We start from the raw sequence: 6,000 nt of genomic DNA, 5'->3' as shown, positions 1-6,000 counted from the left end.
CATCAAGTACTTTTCTCCTTCTGTATTTTGTATGCAAAATAACTGATTTATCTTATCCACATAGTGCCTCAAAATTTCGGAGAATAATAAAAGTTACACTAAAGGAAAACATTATACATTACAGTAAACTCCTAACGAACTTAAAAGATGACTGGTAGCTCGAAAATTGTTTTACTTGAACACCTGTGACATCTAAATGACTGTCCTGTTGGGTTTTTGTATCCCGATATTTTCCATCAGATAGGTGAATCCTTGACAGCAGTGTTACCACTTGGATCCCACAATATTAACCTTTCGATCATCAATGACAAGTCGGAGTTTCCACCATGATAAAGAACCATACCCCATAAAGAAAATTTGTCTAACATGCACGCATCATGAAAATGAAGCATACATCATGCAACATGCATATCATACTCTCTGCCATGACGATACCACATAAATATCAAAGACCTATATCAAAAGTGCGACCACCCATTCAAGCAAATTTTTGGATACGGCGGTATTTAATCCTCTTCCACCTCGAATACCTGAAAAGCTTCCGTAATTCCTGTATTCGGGTTCAAGAAGATTAAATAGGGGCAACTGTTGTACCCCAAAATTTTCCCTCCATTTTTTTCATATTTTCATCTAACCACTTGACCTGGGGATCAATTGCATACATTAACAACTCATGCATACATCATCCATCCATTAGTGGATCATTATGGATTCTAAATCCTTGGCTTGTAAAGTTAAGGTTCATGGGCGGATCAAACTGCGAAAGCATGGCTTGGCCATTCATCAAGGCATAAGGGATGTGATACCCTAATTGCCTCATTACCGAGATTTAGACCTAACAAGGTTTCATCAAATCACTCCTCAAGAGGTCCAAACCCTATTGCTTGATGACATGATGATGGAATTCTACAGAGCTTTCTCTGGGCTTTGCCTTGGTTATAAAACCCCTAAGTTAGGACCCTTTTATTGAAGATTTACTTGTGAAATATCCTAGGTCTTGAAACCCCAACCAAGGACAATTGGTGTTCAAGTGAATTGTTTGGTTAACTTTTGATCTAGGACCCATCAAAACCCTAGGTTGGTTCATGGCATGTAACTTGTTTATGTTGACCACTTCTTGGTTTGAGGTCTTGGTTGTCACTTGAAGTTTAATTACTGAAGCCTAGTCTACGGTTGTTTTCATCCTTTTAGTTAGTGCATTGGTCTTTTGGTCTTTAGCCTATTGAGATTCCTAACCCATTTTAGGTCGTCCATTAATAGTTCACCCATGCATTGTTGGCCTCCAACACCTCATTCATCCATACATCTAGGATTTGTGGCATTTGTGCGTTCCATAGGACCAAAGATGGTAGAATCATATATCAAGTTTGGTTTTAAATAAGATTCATTAATCATTATGTCGATTAAACCATTGTGTTATTTATATACGCGCACTTTCGTGATCCGCAATTGATTTCGATCAATTGATGACTTTCTGGTCAACCAGTTAACCAAAGTCAACCATCCATCCATGATTCCATATTTCTTAATTTCTGGTCATTTATCATGTACATTCCTTTGATTAAATCTATATCCTTCATCTACTTCTATTCCTCATCCAAATTCAGCAGCATTCATTAAATATTTCAAATGTAATACAAACTTCAAAATTCCATGCAACTATCCTATAATTGTCTTTCCATAAACCATCCAAAATACACAAAAAAAAGTTTACATATGCATGCCATACAATTAACATTCCATCAGAATAACATTCAAGGCACGCCAATTCAAATCGATGCCCAGTTGGAAATGGAAGGAAAGGAACCTCATGAGGATCGGAATTGTGTTGTGATAACATTTGATCAACTACACTCAACTTCATTGAGGTCTCAGGATCATGTAGGTTCTGGTATTAATGCCTCCATCAAAGGTTGATATTTTGGCTCTGATGCAACAACATTGGCACCACCGCAATCTCCTTTTGATACTCATTTATTTGCACCAGCAGCTGTTAAACATACATAAACATCAGAAAGCACAGTCAATGATGAAACTCAAATCATGTTATCCATCAAAATGATTAGCAACCTTCAAAATCGATAAAAAGTGATGCCGCTTCAGAGGTCTGTGCAGAAATTGGAATTGCAGATGAAAATTCTCAAGCAATAGGATCAATTCAGTTGCCGCAGGTAGTTATTCACTTTAGGTGTGGCAATGAAGACTTTGAAGAGGTACTGGTATATCGTAACATAGGCGAATATTATACCCTGCTCAGAAAAGGAAGCAAAGTTATCTCAAAAGTGAAATCCACAGGTTTGGAATGATCTTTGATCGCATACCCGACGACGTAATTGAACAAGATGGTGCTCTTAAAGAAGTCACAAACAACTTGGAACTCTTCTGTTATCACCTTCGGATGATAGATTAAGCCGCAAAAATATTACTTTTTGGGTGCTTTCGAACAGACCATTGGAAACAAAAAAAATCAAAGCACAAGAGACCTCACCATTATAACTTATCTGCAAATACTTAACGGACGTTAAACGAATCAGAATCACGACTGGCTTTTAATGGAGACCGAGGGATCATACAAAAGTGGTACTCATATGTGCTGCATCATCTGAAATTTTCTTGATTGGCTTCTGCATTCATCAAGTTAACAAGTGGAGAAGGCTTTTGTCATCCTGGATTGACTCTGATGCTCAGGTTATAAGTGGCAGATAAAAGTCCTGAGGGAGCCTAATGGTGCTCCTACTACTGGAATTGATTCTTCTCTTAAGCTCTTTATGTGTAGAGAAAAGAAAACCCTTCTGAATTCTCATCAAACTGATAATGTAGAGCCTCTCTTGTCAAGGCCATAAAAGGTTTGCGCCATCACTCTATACTATTACATAAATCAGCACATGGAAAGCCGCTGACATGATGACGACCCCCACCGGACCATGCATGTTCAAGTAATATTGAGGTTCCAACTGAGTTTGTGACCACAAGGATGATTTGGACGTACGTCTTTAGTACATTCACCAAGTTTGAGCTCATCATTTTGCTCTGGAGTGGATAAAAGTTCAGGTGAAGTAATTTGTTCTCTAGCAGCAACAATACATCAATACCAGGCCTGCAAAGCAATAGCCAATAGTAGGATACACCATCTAGCATTAGGGTTCATTTTCATGCCAACATTAATTCAGAACAGGAGATACCAAAACCAAAGTAAGATGGCAAGTCAAACCGATGCTACAGACTTGTTTGCACTGCATACTGAGCATCATCCATAGCAGGCCAAGAAACATGTTTGCTTCCAACCTGTAGACATCACCTCAAATCCGGCATTTTCAATAGGATGAAGACTTTTTCGCCCTATGCATCGGGAATTGGATCAAGATCAACTGCTTTTTAATTAAGCTTTTGGATTTGGCTCTCGAATTTACTATTGAAAAGGAAGGGATGTTGGGCGAGGTGATGGCTCTCTTTCAAGATATGCATCTCGAACCAGGTCTCCAACCGGCACTGAAATTGGCCCTGCACTGGGGGTGCCCCTCCCCGGTCTCAAGAACTCGAGCGGTCTTAACTTAACTTAATAGGTACTGGTAGCCGATTCGTATTGTATAGCTGTTGGGAAGCATAAAGATCGATCAATGTCCTGATTGCAAGGCATTAAGATGTCAATGCCTAGTAGTGAATGTGTTCCCGGTGGGTCTATCGTCAGTGTTCTAGTGCAAATAATATATCTATGTTTTTCAAAGCACGTCAAGACCAAAACAAAGCGAACGGACGACAGGTTACTTTGATCTCACGCGGGCCTATACTTCGGCAACTAAGAAGGGGGCTGGGCAATAAGGAGGCTCCTAGCTAAACTTGTCTCGTTTGCGAATGAACCCAACGTCAGGAAATGAAAGACGCCGCCCTAAGCACCATGCCTGTTTTGATCCTTGTTCCCCTTCTCGCCTCGCCCTATCCGACTAGACACCACATCTCGTCTTCAACTCATTCCGACACTGTGAGATCCTATGGTCACGCCTTAGTCCGAAGGGCTAAACGGGCTTTATAAAGAAATGTGACTCTCCACCTATTTCATTGTGTGCTTACCCCCCTTCTGCGCTAAAAAAAGATAGTAGATAACATAAGACTTTGCTTGGCTTGCTCCGAGCCATCTTGTTAAGGAAAGGCGGCTAGGGTGGGAAATGAAGAATCATGGAATTCAAAATACGGAGATGAGAAGGAAGAATCTTAGTTGTTGAATGCGAGCCACTATATAGGTGGAGTTTTATAAGCTCCTTTAGGCCCGACTAGCCCGTAGAGTCTTAGGCTTTTTGCCACTTTCCATGACGCAAGGTCGGGGTCGTTACGAATAGGACACATATACACCAAACCTTTGAAGGATGAGGTTCCAGTTTGCCATTCCTATTATTTATAGGCTTCCAGTCTCCTCAGAAGTCCGCTCTTCTATCTTCGCAGAATTCACCCGGCTCTCTTACTCACCTTCGCGTCTAGGGCATGATGTCTTTAATTTAAGATGATTCAATTGGTCAATCGTCTTGTTATTCTTCCGGGCCTCTCTACGGGATTGGAAGAAGGAGTTTTCACCCAAATGAGTTAGAGTTCCTCCGAATCGTGTCATTCTCGAAGTATGGCACAACACTCTGTCGAAAACACGAGGCGGGAGTGCGTCGAAGCATGAATTGACCTAGCGACGTGAATCTTGGGTGAGGTGCAGTGCACTAGCGAGCGACTTCCTTCCCCAAAACAAAAAAAAGAATGCCGCTATCATTATCATGCGCGAAGCTAAGCAGGAGCCCGAGCTAAGAGAATAAAGCAAACTCGACGTCACAAAATCAGGGATAGATCGCTCAAGGGAGCAACTCGAGATAGATGCAAGATTCTTTCTCCTGCCCTTCACTTAGAAAGAAAAGTAAATTTTTCAGCACACACTAATTCCTAAGTTTTGTCGGTCGAATAGCCTTCTTGTGTGTGACCTTCCACGGGGTGGCAAGCTTTAGAGAATAGGGGCGAGGTCCCCATACTACATAAGGCCGTAAGCAGTGGCTCGACTGAGATGGTTCGAATCAAGCGAAACCAAAGCGTTGGCACCCGAGATGCTAAGGATCGAAGACTTACTTTTGGGATATGGAATAGTACTTTCTGTTTGTGCCCCTTTTTACGACCAAGTCACAATGGCTAGTATCTATCTGGGGATGCGCTGCTGTGGTGACGAATGCGATATGAGGACATGCTGGAGGGCCGTTGCGAGATCAACGCCTGGCTGGGATGGGAGGAACTAAATAGGGAGCTCAAGGAAAGGAGCAGTTCCTGCCTGGGAACGTTGTATGGCTCGCACGAGAGTCCCTGATGCGGGCCGACACTGTTCGAGAAAATCAAAGCAGACCATGGGGGACTGACCTGAGCTATAGACAAAAAAGGACTTTGATAGATAGAATAAGGCACTAAGACATCAAAAAGAGGGCTACTTCACTATGAATGGTAACATATGAATTGAAACTAATGCGACAGGTGTCAATTACCAAAAACGACTCGACCACTAACTCAGTCCCGCAGGACATTTCTAACACAAGGCTGAAGATGGATGCGAAGAATATTTGACTCTCGAACCATCACACGGATTCCAACCCAACAGCCCATGATATAGTAAGAACGGAATGGAAAGGCAAAAAAACAATTCTATATGCAGACGTGAAAGCTCTATCGATAGAAGCATTCATTCTAGCCTATCTTTTTTTTAGAGAGGAACGATTCCCTCGTCTGAGAACCGCCATTCACGCACTATTCCTCCCCACTAAAAAGAGCGATTGATAATCTCGATAACCTAAAAATGCAGAAGTGAGCGTACCCCAAAGCTATCCTCTCTTCCCCTTTTTTAGCTTTAGCCAACCTCATTTTTTTTCACCTTGAATTGGTCAAAGCAAAAAATATGATAAATAGAAGGAAGAGAGATCAAAAAGAAAGATAGGCGGACGACTTGAATATAGTATAGGTCGAATGTTTCCGTGAGCAGTAAGCAAC

This window comes from Lathyrus oleraceus, chromosome 2 (genome assembly GCF_024323335.1).
Source record: "Lathyrus oleraceus cultivar Zhongwan6 chromosome 2, CAAS_Psat_ZW6_1.0, whole genome shotgun sequence".
NCBI lineage: Eukaryota > Viridiplantae > Streptophyta > Magnoliopsida > Fabales > Fabaceae > Lathyrus > Lathyrus oleraceus.
The sequence above is the reverse complement of the archived record's forward strand: the minus strand, read 5'-3'. Positions refer to the sequence as shown.